General features: G+C 42.0%; 1 protein-coding gene across 6 annotated transcripts in view; it reads left to right on the forward strand.

Annotated features, from left to right (window-relative positions):
* Positions 1-23,650, forward strand: part of LOC1277109 (serine-rich adhesin for platelets) — a 151,136-nt gene that overhangs the window by 87,353 nt on the left and 40,133 nt on the right. For all 6 annotated transcript variants that reach the window (XM_061650686.1, XM_061650687.1, XM_061650688.1 and 3 more), the window contains one exon: positions 1,927-2,026. The gene's annotated coding sequence lies outside the window, so the exon portion shown is untranslated. The remainder of the gene's footprint in view (positions 1-1,926; positions 2,027-23,650) is intronic.

Consider the following 23,650-nt stretch of genomic DNA (forward strand, 5'->3'; position numbering starts at 1 on the left):
CTCCCAGCTTGTGATAGCGAACGGGGTGATAGCGAAGTGTGTGTAAAATGCAATTGGAATTTAATATACATTGCCCTTGCAGCCACCGAGATGCAGGCCATCTCGCAGCCCGAAGAGCTCCTGGGGCGTAAACCGTCCCCATCGAGAGCGACAATTTAATCAGCTTAATGACATTAGCTTGCAGGCGAGGTTCGAAAATAGGTCTCGATCAATTGGTTGCATTTTTTTACACCCCTCCCCTTGCTTCATCGGTTCATGCTTTGCAGCACTCTGTCTTTATGCAACACTGTCATCGGAAACTTGCTGGCGGTTGCGTATTATCATTACTTGCATTACTTTCGCCGTCCTTCGACCCTTTGGCAGCGCCTGGAACGCCCAGCCAGGACCCACGAGAGTTGCTCCAATTTTGCCTGCTTCTGTGTCTCTGTGTGTGTGTGTGTGCGTGTGCATGTTTGAGGGTTGCAACTGGTGAAGCTCTCGTCCCTCCTGTATCCTCCACGCCACGATTGCCCCATTTCACACTCCCCCACTGGTAACGATCGGTTACCTACTGGCGACACCACCACACAGTGACACACCTCGAAGTTTGCCGGCTGTCGGGTCCTCGGGGCGGTCGGTGATTTTTAACCATGTTTCCAGTTCCTAGCCTTAAACCAGTTTCTTTGGCGGGACCCAGCCAGCGGGTCGTGTAGCAGCCCTGTGGTAGTACAGTGCCACGGTACCATGCACTTAATTTTCTTCCTAACTCGATGACTCGCCACCGGGTCCAGCGTTGAAACATTCCGTGAAGTGTACCATGAGTCCATTTTTGTGTTTTTTGCTGCTTCGCTCAACCGTTGCTCTTTCCCATAGTGTGCGGCACTCCCTTGAAAAGCGGGTTGGAATCGTGAGTAATTTTAGGGCTCCGTGGGAGTGTTGCTGCCTTCTTTTTTTTGCCTCACTGTTTTGAGTTGCAAACGGTGTAAGCCATTGGTTTGGCGGTAGTAGGGATGGCGCTACCCTGCTGCGAGCTGGAATCGGGGGAGAAGGTTTGGATATAAAGTAACTTGCTCAATCACTACATCGTTGTATCAATGACAGCATCATCAATATCAAACGTGGTCGTAAACGATTAAGTGTGGATAGAGCACAGATGGTAAAAAATATGGATGGCTATTTTGAAAGCAAGGGAACGGAGCTGCTGCTTGGAATGGTGCTTTGAAGTGGTTCTAGCGATAACTTCGGTTAAATCAAGTCATATGTCACCAGCATGCACTAAGGTTAATACTTTTAAGTCCCGTAGTATCTACGCTTAACTTTATTTATTCTTTGGTAACTAATTTTACAAATAATGTACACGGCATCATTGGCTTCGTTATTTTATCAATATCAATCAAAAATCAAATCAAATTGTTTAAACAATCGCATAACAAAACAAGTTAAATAACATAAGTTTTCACTTAGAAGAGTCTTCTACTGAAGCAAGGACGTCAAACAAACCTGGTGACTCATAAGAAGCCATCCTTCACGATCAAATTATTGGAATTGTTTCATCCACTAGCATCCACTTATGGAAGTCTGAAGCAATGATCTTATCTTCCTCGCACGATCCTTCTTGATCGACGGATACACAAAGCTTTTTATTACGCCCGTTTCTACTCTCCACATACGTCCAGTGACCTAAATACTTCAACTTTGCGTGCAGTACCCGAGGCGAGGTACTGCTTCGTGCCGTTCCCGTTCCGATTAGCTGCACCTTCACTTTCATCTGCTCTGTTCCACTGTCTACTCACGAAAGTCTACCTCCACCTCAGCAAATGGAGAAATAAGAATATCATTTGTCCTTACGCACGAGCAAGGTTCTCTCCGATCGAGCTCCAGTTCCTTCTTGATTTCGTGCGCATAGTAACAGAATCTCATTTACTTTGCTTTACGTTTCATTTGCAGCTTTTCCGCTAAAGGGTCCGATCACTGCAGCGTCCAACCGGACAAACGAAACGAAACGAAACCGAACGAAATTTGCCACCTTTAGGAGCGATCGAGAAAGGTAAGCGAGCAAAGCGCCGGGGTGGAAGCTTAAAGGGCTTAAAAATTTCGAATGGCTATTGTGGTACGGAGCGGAGTTGTGGAAGATGCGGGCCAGTTTACGAGGTTTTGTTGACTAAATTGAACAAACGAGTGCAGTGCGTAGTGCGGGTTTGTTGTACGGTTTGATACGGGCCGGTGTGTGTGTGTGAGTGCTTTTTTACCCCTCTCTTCCTCACCTTCTCGGAGACAAATCTCATTTCACAGCTCGGTAAGCTGCACGAGGGTCCGACGGTTTAGACACTTCTTTTGGCCTCCATCTCTCTCTCACCCTCTGTGTCGGTGTAAAGTCCGGTGTACTCGTTTCTGAAATTGGTCAAATTACTTCATCGCACCACAAAGCACAAGGGACAGCCGGGCACGGAGCCCAGAGGAAACAAAACAAAAAAAAACACATGACAACCCTCACTTACGTCAACGCATTTCCACCGGAGCGGAAATCAAAGTGGAGCAAACCACTGCCGCCCCGGTACCGGCCGAACTCTTCAACTGGAAAGATTGTTTTTTCGTAAGAGTCACATTACGCGCCTCAATAGCTGCACGCATCTTGGTTTGTTTGTTTGAAACAAATTTCGATGTTAAAAAGCAATGTATGGCAACGGAAGGATTAGGAAACGCGTACGTACGAGATGGAATGTTAGGAAATTAATCCGTGTTTCCATCGAACGTGCAGCGAAGCGAACCTTTTCCCCGCATTGCAATAAATTCCATTCTTGATAATGCTCTCCATCATTTCGTTAAGATACGCTCTCGGCGCGCAATACGCGATGAATGGCAATAAGTAGGCAGGCGACGAGTAGGAATGGTACTGTTGGAAACAAAACAATTACGCATTCGCACATTCCGCCTCCCGAATCGAGCCTTCGCGGTGAAAACTCGCGGAAACACCCGGCCCCGCGCTCATTGGCGGTTAAAAATTCCGCTGGCGAAACTATGTCCCGCTAGTAAAATCTGCGTGGAAATGCACACAGCTGGCAGGGATCCAGGACCCGTGGATGAAGGGTACTTTTTCACCTCTCTCCTACTCTCGCTCTCGCGAACCAGCCAAACCAAAAGCTTTGTCTCTGAACCGTTTCCGCGCCTGCAAACGAAAAACCCCCGAAATACAGCTTCAACGGCTTTGTCTGGGCCGCCCGGGAATGGGACACGGGAATTTCCCATCACAATTAAATTATAGCCCCCAAACCGCTCGGCCGCTCGTAGGGCGCACGGTGGACCACACACGCAGACCGCTCGAGCGTAATGGGCAGCGTGTGACAATAATTTTACCCGGTGGCCGGCCATTCTAATTAAATGCTTCACGTGCGTGCAGAGATTGTGTTTGTTTTGCCGAGTTTTATGTGTGACTGAGAGGTTGGAGAGGACTGGGGGAGGGAGGAGAGTTGAGACGGGGATTTTACCTATATCTCTACTTTCGGTCAAACAATCTCGGTTTTGGGACAGTATTGCCGGTAGGCTTGTTCTATCTGTGGGGGTTTCGGTTTCGTGTTGAAGGTAATTTATTTTGTTGGGACTAACAAGTCGTCCATATGGATTTAAACAATAAAAAAACAGTAGAACATATTTTACATTGCAATAAAGCTTTTTAAAGTAATATTTCACTAAAAGAAAATAAATATAAACTAAAAAAATCGTTTATTAGCCAATAAATGTTTAAAATAATATGTAAAACATTAATTATATGAATTGAAAGTGAGAACAAACATACATCTTCTACGTTTTAAAACAAATCTATCGAACAATTTCACATAACAAATTAGGTAACTAAAATGAGCGAAGAGCTTTAAATAATTTACTTGTATTGTCCATGTCGGTCCTCTGTATCTTCATTATTCGTATTTGAATTATTTGTTGAATCCTTTTTAATTTTGTGTGTACTAATTATTAATTAAATTATTAATAAAAATATTCATTTTGAATAATTGCTGTTAATGGGGCCCTTTCCATTTTAAGTTCGTAGGCTGAAATTTCAGCCTGTCAGCGGTTTGCATTGTATAGCAGTTTTCGAGCAGCTAGCTAAGTAGGAATAATATACAGATGGGCTTATCCCAAGGTGTAGGAATTTACAGGGTTTACCAGCATAATAAACAACTGTCCACTTGTTTATAACAATAGTCGTTTTGAATAGACACCGCTGTCTACCACTTGCTCACACGTCAGATGGTGTAAGCTACTCTGTCCATTTCAATAACACAATTTTCGCCTTCGATAAGCAACTGTCAGATTCGGCACAGTTTGTTTTGTTTTGACAAATTTTACAAAAACAAAACATTTTCAAACACGTTTCTTTTATTCAAGAAATATGCAGTATAAACCATACATTTCAATAAATCAAAACATTAATTTTGTTAATTATACAACAACCACAAGAAACCGTGCCGAATCCGACCGTTGTGCAATCGAAGGCGAAAATTGTGTTATTGAATTGGACAGAGTAGCTTACACCATCTGACGTGTGAGCAAGTGGTAGACAGCGGTGTCTATTCAAAACGACTATTGTTATAAACAAGTGGACAGTTGTTTATTGGACTGGTAAACCCTGTAAAAGGCTGATTTTTATCGCTTCTGTTTGTGAATGAAGATTTTAAGAGTGTTTTATGTATTCGTCAAGCCTCCAGAAAGCTTGTTTGAACAAAAGTTTTCACTCATCCTGTCAAAAAGTGATATTCAAATTTGGTTATAAAAAACATGCTATGAGATCGCCTGAACTACATACACTTTGATTCTGGATTCCATCACCTGATCTCTTTAATGCACCTTGGGATAAATGTAAACAACACCGTGTTTTCGAGCAGGTACTCGAATCTAATTCTAGCTTTGAGGCTAGAATAATCTAGACTGAAAATTGCAGGCTAGTTTTGTGTGTGGTTTTGTATGGAGTGTTTACATGATTTCAGCCTCCAACTGTCAAACTCCATACAAAAAACTGACTAGAATCGTTAAGGGCCCCAATGTTTGCATTAATTCTAATGAGATTATTATATCAGATAACATAATATTTAACATTTATATATAAATGTCTTTTTTGTGTTACGAATGGTGTTTTCATTCCTTCGTTATCTGCATCTCACGCAGTTAGGACCTGTTTTGATGTTTACCTGTTTCTTTTCGTATTTGTTTTCTTTTTATGTAATTGTTCATGCTCGTTTACGTCACTATAAACTTGCTCGTATTCTAAAATCCGACCTACCAGCCTTTCTAATCGCTCGTCTGTTTCGAGTTACGTTTAAACACACTGTGCGCGTAGGCAGAATGGGACATCGTTTCACCTTTGCCGTTCTTTAATGCTAGCAAACCACCTCCACATAACATTCATACCTTTTTCCACATAATCCTACATTGCATTGCAGCTTCCATCAGCGGCCTACGTCAAACGATCCAAAACGGTTGCCCCATTACCATAGGGCCACACCGCCCCAACAACGCGTTCACAACGCATCACAACGCCCCATGTTCGCGAAACGCTCGTAAACCATAGGGAGCGGGGGAAAAGCTTTTCCGCAAGCTTTACCGGAACCGGTGCGGTCGTACAGCAAGGTGCTGGAAAGAAAAAGCCACCGATTTTGTGTATGTTTATTTGTCAAACGTTAGGCCGCCCGATCTGCCACTGCTTGTTGCCCGGGGAAAAGTGAGCCGGTTTTTCCATGTGACGGTACGTCGGCGTGACATTGATGGTTGTAAATTAATTCAAGAAGCGTACGCTCAACTCTTACCCGCCTGCCGGCAGAGGTACAGTTGCTATATGGGCTTTTGGCTTTTGGGACAGTATGGGACCGGGTCGTATAAGCTTTTTCGACGGATCGTAGGCGTTGTGTAACATTTATTGCGCCACGCCGCTCTTCGGATGGGATTTATTGGCCCTTGAATGGTTTTTGGTTTGACGTTTATGATTTTTTAAAGAACCCCGGCTAGGATGTAGTTGGTATCGTGTGAGCCAATCTGTGCTGTAAGTAGGCTCATCTTTCGGCTTTGGGATGAACAATACATGTACTACAGTTCATCATGCGATCGGTTGAATAAAACATGACGCAAGTAGTAATTGGATTGGTTAAATCAAGAATGGGAAAGAAAGAAAGCTACCTACCAGTTGTACAAATCTAGGCCTGATTCTAGAGTAACATTTCCACTCAACACAGGTACTCAGGCTGTAAAATCGATCTGCGTTGAAAGAGCACGAGGATTCTATCGTAAAATGTGTCCAATTTTCTTCAAATATCCTAATGATTGGGAAACATTTCCCATTCACCCCTGATTCCTTCTGCCTTCCCCCACTCGGTTGCAGCTGTCGAAAAGTCAAGTAAACAAACCACCCCAAGGTTTTACCGACAGGCAGGCATTTAAAATGAATCCCGACGCATGTAGATTGGTGCCGTTTATCGATGGTTGCCCTCACCTTCTCCCTGCCCAGAACCCAGCACGCAGGAGCGCGTTTGCAAGGAGGGTTTGTTTGCATTTGTTTCCGTGTCACGTATTGGAAAATTTATGCCCCCGGAGGGCATCGGAGCGCAAAGATCCATCCCGGAAAATGCTCCGTACGATAACGTTTGGCTCAGGAATGCGGTGCGCCTGTAGTATCGTTTGTTTCAAGTGTCTAATTAATGCCTGGGGAAAGAAATCCTTAAAATACGTCCTTACGGTTTGAGCCATGTGGGTGAGAGAAAAGGGAAGGTTAGAGAGAGAGAGAGAGAGGACGGGTGCGAGTGAGCAAAATTTTCTTATCGGCAGAAAAGTGTGTATGTGTGATATTTGCCGAGCCGAGTGTGGGAGGTGGGAGAGCAGGGGAAAACGTTCGCTTCCGGCTGTCAGCTACAGTATCTGACAGCGCTTGTGGAAAGTTCGGGTTGTGTTTTTTTATTCTAAATGGGACAAAAAGCATGAGGAGACTTCGGAAGGGGGTTTAAAAAAACGGACAAAATACACACAACATACAAGAACGAATTGAAAATTTCCCAACCGCTCTTGAAACCCGGGGAAAGGAGCTTTTTTTCTCATTCCCTCCCAGGGCTCCCGGAAGTGATTTGTCAGGACTGACGAAAGTTTGTCGAGCAAAACGAGGGTGGTTTTGTGGAACCTTTTTTTTTTGTTCGGTTTCCTATTTGCTTGCCGTCACTGTTGCCAACTATTGCTGCTGCTGCCCGGTTTGCAGGACAGCCTTTCTTCGCGCGGACAGACTTGAATGACAATCGGCCATTCGTTTCCTGTACGTCAGTCAGTGTGTCATTCAAGTAGGCCTACAGCAGCATAAACCTCGGCAAAACGGGCAAATGGTATCGAAGTTGAGCGATAGCGAAGAAAGCAAAAAATATCCTTTCCAACACTACCTCACCATAGAAGGATATAAATTTTCACTGAGAGCTTTCAAAGTCCGTTTCGAAGCACATGAGGGATAGGGGACCATTTTTTGGTTTAGGGTTTCAAGATAGGCGAGGATATTAGTGGAATGTATTCTACCACTTTTTTGCCAGTGACTGTGAGCTTGGATTGACCTATCAGAGGTTCCCGGCTATAGCTGGCGAGCTTCTAATCGCCTTCTCGTCGTCATGATTTATGACAGTCTCTGGGTGCCTTCGCTCCACTCCACGGATTTGTCGTCGGTGGGGAATGAATTGAATGCACGGATTTGTTGGATGTATTGGAGCGCGTTTTAATCGGACTTTTTTTTTTGTTTGGTGAGCAGAGGAGCTTTGAGAAGAATGATGGCGAAAGGATTTTCTTGAGGGTTTGTGTCACCTCTTTCTAGTGTCAAATTGGAGTGGGAAGTGTGGGCAAATATTGAAATTGGAACTGTGGCATTGGAACAATTGAATCTGGCAAACGAGATCGGGAGGATGATTCGAGGTAAGATTGCGTGCGAGCGGGTGAAGAAAACGTATCTCTCTGGTGGCAGCTGTCTCTGATGTGGAATGTGTGAGTTGCGATGTGATGAGCTTCACACTTTATTGACACGCCCGGTCTGTCATTGATAACGTTTTCGGGGGTGTTAAGGATAGGTGCATGTTGAGATATATAACGACACGCGTTTGTTTTAGAGACGATAAGAATTTTATTTTTGTTATCTCAGAATTGTCTGTCAATTCCATGAAGCAAAGGACACATTTTAATCAAAACACTCAAAAAAGTGTTTTGCTGAACATATTATCGAAGTCGAAGTCGTCCTGTGTCGACTAAAGTAGAGTGGAGTTGGAGTCGCCCGGAGTCAGAGATGTCCAGAGTCTTCTGGAGTCATATGGAATTGGAGTTGGTCCGAGGCATTTCATTTCGTGGTGTTTTTTTTATCTCGTAGCCCATGCACCTCTCAAACAGACTTTTCTCTCTAAGAGCAACGGTTTCAGTAGACCGAAGTCAGCAGGAGTTAGTGTCGGTTAAGCCTGACTATAAAAAAATTGCCTTCGGCTGACTCGGGATGGTTCCTACTCCAGTAGATTTCGACCTAGGGCAACTCTGGACGACTCAGGATGACTCCGGACGGTTTTGCCCGACTCCCGAAGACTTCGGACGACTCCAGATGACTCTGGACAACTCTGAAAGACAATAGAGGATTCCAAACGGCTCCAGATAATGCTGATCGGACCTATCTTCCGGAGTCGGATTCAAAATTTTTTGAAGTCGAATCGAAGTCGACATCGGATTTTTGCAAATTTTCCCCATCACTACATCATACGACTTTAGTAATCCAATTGCCCTGGAAGCTTTCCGGCAGATTGATGTTAATGAATTGATTACAGTTTTGTTAGCGTAAAGTTAGATAAAAAAACTCCATGTTTGATTCGTAGCAACAAAAGGTCAACGATGCCAATGCAAATCCACTTCACTACTGCGCTCTAGATGATTTCACAGAAACCTGGATTAAAATAGCTACAGCAAACTTTCTTTTTTTCATCAAACTTTCAATGTAATGGATCGTCCAGCCCCCCAGCACGAAGCATCCACAGTCAGCTGTCTGGTTTTTTGCAGCTATTTTGAGAAGCGCATCTCTTTTTTCTCGGTTCATCTATACGACAGAGCGTCATTGTAACCGGAGTCAGTTCGGTGTGATGGTGGCAGTCCGAATGATAACGATGACGATAAGATGAGAAAGAGAGTGAAAATGTGTCAAAACGGATAATGGGAAATCTGAATAAAGCAGAAGCGTTTCCGACCCCGATATGCTGCTGCAGCGGCAAACCGAGATGTAGCTGACGTTTTCATCGATTGCATCGATTCGACACACCGCGTTTGGTGTAGCGGGGAAAAGCTCGCCGGTTGGATGGGTGGGGGCAAATTTTGCAAAGTTATTTCACAGCCAAATCGAGGTCAGATTGTGGTTTGGTGGCGTTGATTTTTTTGGTTTTGTTTCGTTCATTGTTGCTTTGGTTTTGCGCCGAGTGCCCTTCTGTGTGTGCTGACTTCACTGTGCAGTAGTGCCTTACTTTCACCCACCCACGCCGATTGAAAAGAAAAACGCGAAACATTATCGAACCATCAAACGGACAACCGTCAAAGACAGAAGGGTATTCTGCTCGTGTAAGCATGGACGGCAGTGGGAGATATTGCGGGGATTGGCGAAGAGTGTCTCTTGCGTGGGTTGAAGGGTGACGAATGCACTTTTACTCACCTCACTGCCCACCCAGCGGACGCCAGAAGGAGGTCAGCAAGGCGAAGAAGGTGCACAGCAGCAGATAAGGGAGGGCGAGAAGCAATCCGGGCCGGCATACCGATTGCACAACTTCAAGTGACATTTTGATATTATTTTTCAATCAGCACCCCGTCCGCACCGTGCATACGATATTTTGCATTCGTCCTTCATGGCAAACCACCACCCCCTTCTTCATGCCTGTTGTTCGGTTACCGTTTTCGCTCGTTTTCGCATCGATGATGCAGACACTGCACTCGATCATGCTCGCACGTTTGCATAATAATTATTGCAAGTCGCGTCTCGGGACGCAAGCTCTGGACACACACACACTAGCGTACTTGTGGTGGCGTCGCTGCGCTGCTGGAAAATGATTATGGCACCGTCAGCTTTCAGGTGCCTTTTCATAGCCTTCTACCATCATACACGCGCCTGGGCTTGCACTCACACGTTTGACACGGTGTTTATGTAAACAAAGCTTTTTTCGTTGCAGCTTTCCTATCTCGTTCTATCCCAGCCCAGTGGTGCCTTTTGTACTTCGGCGAGTTGTGCCCCATTTGGTCTCGCGCGCTTCAAAAACGGGGTGACAAGCAGCGGGCAGCAAATTGTTTTCCGAAGCACACACACACACACACACATACGTTTGGTCACCACGTTTGTGGTTCGCTGATAATGGCCCCCCGGTTCTGCCCCTTTAGGAGGGGTGTGGATTGGTGCCGGTTTTTTGTTTTGGTTTTTTTTTGCATTATGCTGTTGCTATTCTCTTCTTTTGTTGGTATTGTCTACTTGCACGCTGCAAATGGCTTTCCGATCAGCCAGCCTCAATCGGTGTTGGTCACAGTGCCCTAGTTTCAATGCGCTCTACGGGGTGTTATGGAAGGGTGCAATGAAAATGGGCAAAAATGCACTACATTGTGTCTGTTTTCTGTTTTTTTTTTTTCTGTGCCATTGGTTTTACCCATGCGCTGTCATGAAAGCGGTAGCTTATTTAATGTGTTTTGGATGTTGAACGGTCAAGTGTTTCATGTTTATTTCGATTAGCGATAAGTGTAGTTTTATGTGAAGTTTTGTTGTTTTTTGTGTTACTTTTAACTTGTTCTCATGTATTTCATGTTCGTTTTATGTTTATTTTTTCTCATTTTTCTTTTGATTTCACTTTTTCAAATGTCATATGACAAAACAGCATCAATTAGAGGTTTTGTGTTTCAATATTTCTGCTATCTAATGATTTTGTTTATATTTATCTTTCCATCGTTCTTTCCTTTAATATGCTTACTTCATTTTCTTTATTTATTCGACACTTTTTTATTTGTTCTCCCTTTAACACCTCCTTCCTTTGCTTTTCTAGTGTGCTTTTGTATAGATTTTTCAATTGTTAAAATATTTAGCAACATTCAAGCCATTTTTAATACAACCATCATATATTTTCAGTCGAGTTTCTATTTAGCTAGGTTTATTATGTCTTTAATTTAAGAATATTATTTAACAACCTTCAAATGAATGAAAAAAAAATCATTCATTTGTTTTTTACCGTATCTTATTTGAGTCTTTCAATATTTGTTTATTTTTATATTTTTTTGACTACGTTTGCATTTGCTATAACAGTATTTGTTGGAACCTTACAACTGCAAAATAGGATGGTTCCAACGACCTGTCGACATGCGCGTTAAGAATTGCTGAGAGAGGAAAAGAAATGGGAAAAAGAGAGAATGGTTGTAAGAAAACAGGATAAAAAGGCTCGCAAGATTAGCTAGAGCGAATGTTACGTACGAACTGGCGGAATAAAAGGACTTATTTTTTGGCAACAGCTGAAGTACAACCAAAAGGCTTTAACGTGTTCCGCATTAAATTATTTTTCCGCTTCGTTTTCTAACAGTATTATTTGCTTGAAAACTTACACATACAAATATTGACCCACTTTACCCCTTTTTTTTTAGATACGCGGTGTACCCTTTTTTATGTTGAAATGCATATTTACTGTGTCAACACAAAGCAGCTGCACTGCAGATAGAATAACAATAGAACAAACTCTTTCTACCTTGACCGTTGCACCGGTTATCAAGTAACGAGCAGAAGCAATTTTTCCAACTATCGCTCCATTACTAACCAGAACCTGATCAACATGCGCGTCGATCGTGCTATTTTTTGTTGCTTATCTTTATCTTCATTTTGTAACGAGAGCACAACTTTTTTTTCCCCCGGTGAAATGAAGCGAACATTTTTCCGACCCCATGTCATCATATTTCTCCAGTGCAAACACACAAACCGGGTCCGATGCATGGGTTAAACTGCATCCGGATGCAATTTTCCATTCGGTGCGAATGTGATTTTTCATTCCCTGCCCGTGTATGGGTTTGTGTATGTTATTTTGTTCCTTTTACTTGTTCGGCTTTTCATATGGACATTCTGGATGCATGTCATATTTCCAGTGCTTTCTCATTCTGGTTTCGCAACGGATGAATAAATCATTCGACATCTACCCGTGGAGGTTGCTGTTGCGGCCGGTCCGGTTCCGAGGCCGAATGAATAGCCGGCGCTTTATGTAGAACCCCTTCGGGAGGGACCGGGCTGGGACGGACTGTACTCAAACAGGGCTAGTTTACCAAACTCTCAACATTTGTTCACGTGCTTTACTGACCTTCCGACCGGGGGAGGCGGCACTCTTTGTTTGACTGGTTTGCGTTCGTTTATTGATGATTTCCATGTTTGCCGGGGCGGGCGAATAATTTATTGGTTATGATTTTTTATCCATCACAAATCAACCGGTTGACGTTTGGCGTGTGGCGGCGGTGGCCACGGCTCTTGGATGTTGTTTTCGTTCGTTGCCCCCACTGCACAATGGGCATTTGCCGGGATGAAATTCAAAAAATCAACTTTGTAATAGCGCAATTCCAAATAATAGGTTTTAATACTAAGGGTTAAACTAAGAAAAATACCAAATATGAGCTCTTTATCTTTTCTGGTTCTCTAGAAAAGACCTCTCAAAGTCGAGACTTGTTAAAAGAACGCAGAAAAATTTTCACTTTTTTGGAAAACTTTGAACCTTTGTAACTTTTTCAAATATGAACCGATTTTTATAAGTTTAGACATTTTAAAAAGGATATTCAGTCAGCTTTATAAATACATTTAAGATTTTGAGTTAAGTTAATTTTATGCAAAAATATACGAGAATAACTGAAAAAACTTCCTTAAAATTTTCATCATTTTAATTTTTGACTCGATGCCATTATGGAAGTGGCGTAGAGTGGCGTTGTCTCATATATGTCACATAATAGTGTAATATATATACTATCAATCTGTGAAGAAATATTCTGCGAAAGTTTGCGAACGCGGATTTTATTGAAGTTTTTTTACATCAACTTTTTCTAAAAACAGACACATGCGTAACTAGGCGGCTCCATAGGTGCCTAGTGTAGCGTATTTAGTGTATTCTACAAAAATATATTCTACGTGCTTTTGATCACTTTTAATTTCCATTACGAAGCTGTGTATCTTGGTTTCAGCTCATGTACTTATCTAATATGTAAATTTTTATTCTAACCTAACTTTATTATTAGATATAATGAAGCAAATTACCAAATACCTTTCGGTCCTACTCCAGATTATAGACGGATGTAAAGAAAGTAATTCTAAAATTATACGCATAACAGGAAAACGTTATGAATGTGGGAAAAGGAACTCCCAAAAGTCATGACAAACTAAATATAAGGATAGAGGGGAGTATGCTACAAAGAATATTTTGCAAGAAAGAAAATGCATCCAGAAGGACATTTTCTATAATGAGCTGTATTCCTCTGATTCGTTAACCACTTCAATATCAGTAGGTACACGCACTAAAACAAAGACAGCGTTCAACTTTACAAATGAAGTAAATACTTTGTTTGTAGCTATCGTTGAATTTTGATTTTTTCGGATAGTTGTAAAACCAAGAACATCGGATTTTTAGTTTTATTACCCCTGCTGAAGGCAGTACAGGACTTGGAAAAGTATTGGATGCATATTCAAAGACAAACAATATGGGCTGCTTTTCATTACAAATTTGAGAACTACTTTATTTCAATGTACCTGCTCTATATAATTATTTTAATGATAATTTAATAATAATTTTATTTTATTTATTTTAATTTAATTTAATAATTATTTTATTTTAATTATAAGACGCCAGAAGCTTGTAATAGCATCCACCTAAGTTATGTATGTAAATTTTTAATATTCGTACTACCTGTGAGTAAAAGTGATGAGAATTAGCTACAATTGTCCTATACAAAGCAGAAAATATTATCTTATTCAAAATTACTATGTTTTGTTCATATATTATGGAACATTATAGTATATTTTAAAATAGTTTATACTATTAGAAACAACAAATACAAGAAAAAAAACACACAACATTCAAATACAAAAGCAAAGATCCCTTAAAACACTATTTTATGAAGCGCCACCTGGTGGTATGAATGCGAACTACATATAAAATGTTATTAACTATCATAACACTTTACTACAAACGATAAAAACAAAAAAATTCGCCAAAAATAATTTTATCCCGAAATTTGTTCTAAACTGCCCATTGTGCACTGGCCGGGAATTTGGGGATTCTTTTACTCATCTGTAGATTTTATTTTTTTGTCTGTCTGAATGGAATGGGAAGCAACCACACTGGCAAAGGGGAAAGCTCTGGTGCGGAAAGTATAATACAGAATGAAGTGCAAAAAAAAAAAAAACACAAACGAACATCAACATTGTACATCATCAAAAATAGCTTCGTCCAATGCTGGATTGATGGTGGTTCGATACTGTAATAAATTTGCCCACCCAATTTGCGATCAGCACTATTTTGGGGCGGGGCCAGTGAAATTGTGTCATGTTTTTTTTTTTTTGGGGGAAATAGCGGGAGGATGTTATAAATCAACATTTGGTGTGGACCGTTAGCCGAACGATGGTGTTGTTGAGTTCTATGGGAGTTGGGTGTTTTTGTTTTGTAATTCAAACTTCGCCCACGAATCGCCCACGTGTAAATAATGTACACATTTATGCTGCTATTTGTGCTAGATGTGTGCTGTTTTGCCGTTTTTTATCGTTTCGTTTGATTTATGCTTGCCTTGACGTGGGACATAATTAAATGAAACATTTATTTGCATTTTATCCATGACCGATTCCTTAAGCACGCCGGGTGAAACATTTACTGTCGATTGATTCTAATGCAGCTTCGCAACACAGTTGTTGGCTCACCTTTTTTTTACGACTGCAAAACTGCATTCATAATTTCCACGAACACTTTTCGTACAAATTTGTCCATCCACAGCGTTGTAATTTATTTGTTAGGAAAGTTAAATTATACTCGTGGTAGTTTTGTAGCCTTCAATTCTATCTGTGAAGGTGTATGATTTTCCAACCATATTTTTTTTTTGCTTCAACCGCGCTATACAATCGCGGTACATTGCATTCGCGTAAACAAATAGCCATCGCACTCGGAAATGGTTGCATCCTGTAACCGGTACATGATTACCATTTCGAGCGCAAAATTTTCCTTTTCCCACTATGCCAGCGCGCTAGAATGGTTGTTTTTCTCAAGCAGCGAGGAAGAAGAGCTGAAAGGACACACTGTGGGTTGGACGCGCTGGTAGTAATGGTGAGAATATGCCCGAGCTTGCCTGGGCATCGTTCGACGATAATAATGAATGCTTGCCGGTGGAAAATGGTGTGATAACAGCTGGTGTATGCAGGAGGCTACCTTTGCACCGGTGCATTGCAGTTCCGCAAGGCTCTACATAGGGCCAGAGTTTTGGTGAATACGATCTATACACAAAAGCTACGACGATCGAGAATGACGAATGATGGGCCTTGGTGGTTGAAACCTCACCTTCAGTTTCCTCTTAGTTGGAACGCGAATTTCACATCGACATACACACACACCCACACCCACCTTGAGCGTGACGCCGTAAACACCGTTTAGCGGGCGAAAGATAATCCCTTTTTCCGACCAGTGGTTCCGGCTTAGAGCGGGACTTTTCCTGCCGGTCGGTGGTATGAATTATGAAACTCACCATAAAAGCATATAATTACGGACGCTTGTTCTACTGGTGGGGAGGGGGGGGGGGGGGGTTGGGGGTTTGCACCGAGAACCGTTTGCACCTTTTGGATCGTTATGAGTTGGTGGTCGCGTGAAGGATGGTTGCCGGGACTGCACGGTACATTGAGAATTGGTAACATACCGGTAGCGTAAAAGCTGCTGTTGCTGCACTTGTTCTTCTACTGCTGAGTGGTTGGCAAAATTCACTGCAATGGTATTTGCTTCATAACTCGTATGGTACTGATGCAAGAATGTTTTAGAGAAGACATGCCTTTCTTATGGTAGGCTAGTTACTCTTTATGTGATAAAAATTAAATGCTTTTAAACAAAAAAATAGATCCAACTTCAATTAATTTCCAATCCCATTTAACATCATCCAATATTCATTGATTCTGGTTGCATAATTTTATATCTTTTGTACATGTCCTTGGGATAAATTTGGGTCATTTAATATTGATTAAATAGTCTGAGTTGAAATTATGATATAGAAAAAGAAAAGCAAAACTTTTTGCTATCTGACATAAAAATAAATGAATGAAAGTAAATATTGTTGATGCTTTCTTTGTAGATATTAATAATAAAATCTGTTTTTATCGTTCTAGGTAAATATCATAGACGAAGAACAAATCATCCTCCCGATGCCTTAAACATTTGCGCCAACCTTCATTAGCTAATCGTATGTAAAGCATAATGTCTAGATTAACCACTTTCTCAATGACGTTAACGCTAATACACACTTAACCTACAGCAACGGTGTGAAAAAAGGGGAACACACCGTCCGCCAGAGGACGAACCCATAATTATGCCAGACTCATAATATTATGCGTTATTGTGCAAGCGAACAACAATTTGCACAATTTTGGGTCGCTGCCGTTCTGCATGTCGTTGACATTAAGGTTGCTTTGTACGAAACAAAAGAAAAGCGGGTGGCAACGAGCGATGTGTGGCGTCTAGCGTGTTTCGTAATACGATTGTTTTGGAAATCGAGCGATGCAAGCTTAATTTTTTGTTTATTTTATTGCCTTTCCAATTGGTAAAGCAGATCAGCTTATCGGATTCGATATGGTTTTCGGGGATTCAGGGTGGCCTTTTTCTGTGCTGTGTGTACACTGTCTCGGGAACACGAAGCTATCGGAAACATTAGGGGACAGTTTGAGGAGGCTATAAAATTTCACTTTCTTTGCGCTGTGTTTACTATTTCGTGATGATTAAGCAGCTTACGAAGAGCTTTGATTAACTACTTAACAGGGCAAGGGACAAATGATTGATGTCGATTATGGGTGAAATATGCCATTAAGCAGATTATCGATGACATTATAGATTTACACGCTTAAATAAATGCAAACCAACTATTTTTAATTAATAAATATGCTCTAAAATTTACGATTTACTCATGTTTAAAGTTTGTTTTATTGATAAACAACCTTTAAACACGATCGTCTTCCTGCTTTGATGCTACCGGAAACGGGAGTGTCTTCACACAGCAGCAGTGAAAGCAAGGCAGCAAGAAAAATAAACAAAATTTCTTGTTGACGCTGCTGTATCGGGAGTGCCCCTGGGCCACCATTTAAGTGCGTCTCCCATTTTTTGGGAGGAGAAAATACGCCTCGAGTGTGGCAGTAGAAAAACAACCGCCGCACAAACCATCCCGAAACAAGCAACGGAAGCTTCGCCCAACCCAACCCTCACACGCGCGTTAGTGATTCATTTGCACCGTGCTTTGGAACGATTTAAATTTGTCTGACAATATCGTGTTGACGGTACGAGCCCGATGACGTTGATGAAGGTCAAGAGAGTGTGTGCTTCTCTCTTTCTCTCGCGTGCACGCGTGCAGTGTTCCATACCGAACACTGTTTTCGGCCGCTTAAATCACGCCCCAAGGGGTGAAATGCTGTTGCCGTTCGCACGGGCTTTACATTTTATCACACACACACATAGCTTGCTTTCTAAAGTTAAAGGACCCCTCCTGGCAAAGAGACACCGTCACGGAAGCTGCCGCTCCTAAGCGACTGAGACTCGCGTACGATCGGTTATGTGCAAAGGACACGGGGGATCCAATTCCGCAACGGATCGGGTGCGTTGAGTTCCCCTCCTAGTCGACCACCTGGCGAGCGGTTGGATTGCCTTCCAAAAGCAAACTAAACCTGTCGCTCGCGCTTGTTGGAACCAGGTGCATCATTTTCGGACACCCCAAAAACCCTTTCCCCGGTGTAAGACACCTCCCTAAATGATTGGTCCCGAGGAATTCCCTTTCTTTAAGCACACGGAACTGCAGCCAGCTACGCGGTGTGTGGTGTGCGTCAACTCCTCACTCGGTACAAGATACCAATAAAAGCACACACAAACACACAGTCACAGTGGTCGAATCTCGTCAATCTCGCCCGCAGGGCAGGAAGAAGTCCATTAACCTTTGGCGTCGCTGGGTGCCGCTGCGGTGGAAATTCGTTCCCCTCGCACGATTGGGATGGTTTGCGACAACCAATCGGTCACAACGGGATGGTGGTAGTGCTGGTGCTCGGACACACCGATTGCGCCCCGAAACCTGCCCGCCATTCATGTGCAAGGTTAGGTGCGTGCGTTCAAACGGGTTCGGCCGCCAGTTTGCCCAAGTCCAAGGCGCGCGCGCGCGTACACCTGCCGGCCAGTGCGTCGTTGTTAAGCTGGCCGTACCGTTTTGGGCCCCGCGTGACCGGTGCTGGTGAGAGTGGTGCAGTGCAGTGCGTTCCTGGCAATCCCCACGAAACCGCACGGAGGTTCATTCATCTCCGGTCCGTGTCGCGGTAGGACCGTTGGTTTGGGAGTGCGCACGCGAAAGTTTCGCTTTCATGTCGCATTTCTATTTGACCATTTTTGGGGGGAACGTCGTGTGTTCGGCAAAGTGGTGACAGGGTAGGGTTTTGTCACCGAGACACCGTGCCAGCCGGTGCTGGAAAGTGCGAACTGCGGGTCTTTCCTTTTTCTTCTCTCCTTTGGCTTGCGTAGCTCGAGCGGGCATAAGATTGAAGCCAATTAGTGGTGCCGGGTGAAGGTTTCGTTGACCTTGCGTTGATTGCGATGAAAGGTTTGACCGGGTGCGGCGAGGCTGCGAACTTTGTTAGACAGCGGCATGATTGCGGAGATCGGGTGAAATATAAACAATCCGTGCTCTTTGTTCGAAACGATTGTTTTTTTTTTTTTAATTTTTGGGTGGAAGGATTGTTTGGTTTTGATTTTCTGGAGGTGTGACTGCTTCAATGATTATGAAGGGCTTCTTTTGTTTATTTTTTTGATAGATGTGTTAAAAGGCTTTAGATTTTTTTATCTAGCATGGCGATAGGATCGATAGCATTTTTTTTTTCAAACATTTATCTTGTAATAAAACATATTGTATTATGACTGTTCATAACTATTGTCTTAAAGCTTTCTTTTTTTTGTTATTGTTTTGTCAGTTTTTGAAAGTTCTAAGTTGAACTATAAAAAATATGTTCATTGCATAACGCGCGAGCAAATGTCTTTTATTATATTTAAATAAAAATGTCAGGTTTCAATGAGCAATTGAAAAGGTTTGATTCACACGACCCAAAATAATCAATGAGGAATAACTGAAAAATTGCTTCTTTGCAAAATGAATATCAGAAATTTATTCCCAACAGCAACTAAAGAATTTTTAAAATGTTTGATTCATTTAATGTGTTTGTGAGATCAGGAATATAACTTCAGTGAAGTCTATCTAAGAGTCTCATCAAGATAAATTGTTTCTTTAAGATAACCATTTTAAAGGTCCCGTAATATTCAATACTTTTCATGTCTCTCAAGATGAATGTCTTCCCGAGGCAAATATGTTCTAAAATCAATATCTCTTTAAGCTGGTCCCTGGAAGAATCACCTTAGAAAGATTTATAAAGAATAAGGAAAGGCCAGAGCCGGTCTCGTAGTACAGTCGTCAACTCGTACGACTTAACAACATGCCCGTCATGGGTTCGATCCCCAAATAGACCGTGCCGCCATACGTAGGATTGACTATCCTGCTATGGGGGGAAATCAATTAGTCACTGAAAGCCAAATCCCACTAGTGGTACAGGCAGGCCTTGACCGACAACGGTTGTTGAGCCAAAGAAGAAGAAGGAAAGGCCAAAATAGGATTTCTGATCAGTATGACGTATGTAAGTATAGATATTACTTAAACTCTCAGAAAGCAACTAATCATAATTAAATATCAATATCAATCAGTGGAACAGGTGCTCCAATCATTTGATAAGAATATTGTGAATTGTTCAGAATAAATTCTCCTACAATTTAAACTCATTTTTTAAATTTCCTTTATGTCATGATTTTATTTAAATATGCCGATCGATTCCCAGTTTCATTGGAATGTCATAGATTATTTTAAATGAATGAGAGTATGAGCTTTTAATGTTTAATACGTCCCACTTGCTTCATTGCATTCGATACATTCGATGCATTCGATGTGTTCCGTCAAAAGTAGTGTTTTAATGCGCTGAAACACATTTCAAATCGAATGTGACATGCATTACTTCTGAAATGTTGACCCTAAACAAAATGCCCGGAAAGAAAAACAGCTCACTGTGTGTGATCAAGTAAAAACAACGCAAAACAACTCACTACTGTCACCGCACAGTGCAACACCAATCGGCACTGCATCAACATACTTCAAACGCAAAATGCGTAACAGCCAAGCCCGCCAGCACCGATTGTTCCGCATCCGCAGTCGATGCATCCGCAGTGCCGGGACCGCAATCCGACGCAAAATTCCACCGAACCTAATTTAACTCCCTACCCGACCCGGTCCCGATCTGTATTCTGTATGGGTGGAGAGTCAAAATGAAAAACCCGTGGACAACATTCAGTGAAAATAGATACCCCGGCAGCGAGCACTGGAGTGGAATGTTTGTGAAAATATTGTGTTGCAAATAGATGAGCGTGTCAGGTTGCAAAATCTGGCCAGTATGTTGTGATTGAATTTGCATAACAAAGAAAATCATCATTTTCGTGCAACGTTTTCGAAGCTTTATCCATCTAGTGCTGCATCAAAATGGAGGTGTACTGTGAATGATACTACCAAACATACTGACATACTGCCCAAACCAAAAGCTTTGTGTGAAGCTATAAACTGTTCTAAAACTGCCCCAAGTATGTATGTGAGTCTCGATACAAAACATGTAATAATCATTTTCGTATATAATCTATAGTTTGGTCCAGCAACAAGCCCCAAGAGCTGACCTACAGCGTTTATCTTTCTGGGGCAGTTGGTCGAATGCAAAGCAACAGAACACCTCCGCTCACCGTCCGGCGACCAAACCCTTTACACAAGTTCTCTCTTAATCGTACTCCACCCCATTCTACCCCATTATGAAACGACGTCAGCCAATGGAGTGGTGTGCATCGAACGCGTATCGAACCACTCGTACGTCCAAAATTAATGATCTGTCTTGTGGTGTAATAAAGTGTCATTTTGCGAGCAAACGCGCACGCAGGTCAACTTTCCATCGTACGCGCTGCGAAACGGCACAGCGCCGGTGCATCGCTAAGGGCCAAATGTCAACCGACGGAGCCCTTCGAAACACACTGAAACACGCTGCGTCTGCCATGTGCGCGGTTGTTGCGCAATTTTGCCACCGTCGATCCATTTTCGCGATGTCTGCCAACGTAGCAGGCCGTAACGTTCAGCGTATGCAAATGATGCGAATGCGAATATAGAGTGCGCAGTATTTATGCAAAAATTTGACCGAATTTTCCGTACTCGATGGTCAGCGACGTCGAGCTGTAATTCGGGAAGCTGGCCACCGGAGTCACTATTTATGTCGACAAACATATGGGCTATAGGAAGGGGTTTGGGGTTTCAAGCAAAAGCAATCGCTCTTAAATGACAGTGTAAGCGACGTGTGTGTGTGTAGGGGGAAATTGTTCTGTTTTGCAGTGGCTGGATTGATATTGGCGATCGCATATGTTGAAATTAGTGCTTTGAGCTAGTTTACGATTCCTTTTTCATGCAAGATTTTACCAACAAAAATTTTGAATATCGCACATTTTACTATTTAAAGGCCGGGGTACGTTATCCGTACACGCTAGTGTAATTTCCATGTTCACTAGCGCATCTGGCGGCGGCTGGTGGAAGCTTTTTTTTGGGTCATCGAGGGAATGATCGTGTCGGATCTAAAATTCAAGTAGTTATTTCACCGTTTTTTATGCTAGAATGGCTGAAATACTTGCACAACATGTTTAGCTATCAATTACAAAGCTTTTCCAGTCCAGTTTAATCAAAAAACCTGAAAAAATAATATATTTTCTAAAGCGGCTCCAAATTTTTTGGCAAAATGCTTTGGCCAGCCGCCGCCAGATGCGCTAGTGAAAATTGAAATTACAATAGCGAGTACGTACAATGTACTCCGGCCTTAAGAAACCACTTTATTTAAGTGATATGACTAACTAGGCTGCTCTTACGGGAAATAAAAAAAACTCGCTTTATGTATGCAAAGAGCAATCCATTAATTCAAAAATATATATTACTATTCGTCAATATGTGGCAGAATCACAGAGTAATGCGCTTTAGTTTTGTGCTTCATGGCTAATGATGGATGACTTTAATTAGTGAATGCCTAATTAGACGACTAAAAACTGCTGCCAGGAATGCTAAAAATACTTAATTACCAGTACCTAAGTCAGTTACAGGATCGAAATAGATACTGGGACAGTTTCTGAACTGGGACAGGTTTGCAACTCGTTTCTGGACTGAGGCCAAACCCGCTACTGTTTTAGAATTGTATAATATATTAATGAGAGTTCCAGGACCTATGTAGGTTCAGCATCTTCTAGTTCCATAATCGATAAAGGTTCAGTTTCTCTGAATATGCTTCTAGGATTTAAAGGGCACCTGAGAGGAGAAACTCTTACAGTTTAAGTTAATTGGCATCCATATGTGTAATGCCTATCTTACAGGGTTTACCTAGCCAATCCGGCATCGTCAAAGCGTTATCGGTCGCCGTAAATACTGTTTCGGGCGTCGTAAACCCTCAATTGGGCACTGTCATTTCTATTCGGGCCTTGTGAAGTATGAATCGGGCAAAGTACAGAACGAATTGGGCCTACTTTATATTTTGTTGCTTTGTAACTGTAAAACAAAACTTTTTTGCTAGTAGTGGAACTGATATGTAAGAAAATTCTCTATTTTTAAGTTTTATCACATAAAAAAATATTCAAATTCCTTTTTTAAAATTTTTAATTCAAATCCGTACAATGCAATTTGGTTTTATATTTTTAAAAAAATATAATATGTTTGGTGATTTAATTAGGTAAACATTTTAAAATAATACATTGTAAGTTAAACACCATGCAAAATACGTATTTTTAAACAACTTGATGGATCAAACACACCGAAGCTACCGATTTGACACCTTCAAGAGTAGGACGCTTTCATTCTGTACTATGCCCGATTCATACTTCACAAGGCCCGAATAGAAATGACAGTGCCCAATTGAGGGTTTACGTCGCCTGAAAAAGTATTTACGGCGACCGATAACGCTTTGACGATGCCGGATTGGCTAGGTAAACCCTGTATTACGAGTCATTGTGGCACATCCTTTCCAGGGAGGCTTTTGATTACTTTCTTAAACACATTTTGTGGGACATTTCTCTTATCATGCGCATCGTCCGACCCATAACCGTAACAATCCAATCAAACTCCTTACATTAACTGCCCAAACTGTAGCTTAAAGATCTGCCAGCCCACACAATACAAAACTGTCCGACAAGCAGCGAATGATGACGTCCAATTAGTGGGTTTCGAAAAAGCTGTTCCATTCTAACCCATCCATCCCCGGATGAAGTGACCCGGAAACAAGCAACAAAAAAAAAATACAAGAAACAGGAAAAACACCCAAAGTGCGTAATAATGAAGTGGTTTCGTT

Source organism: Anopheles gambiae, chromosome 2 (assembly GCF_943734735.2).
Source record: "Anopheles gambiae chromosome 2, idAnoGambNW_F1_1, whole genome shotgun sequence".
NCBI lineage: Eukaryota > Metazoa > Arthropoda > Insecta > Diptera > Culicidae > Anopheles > Anopheles gambiae.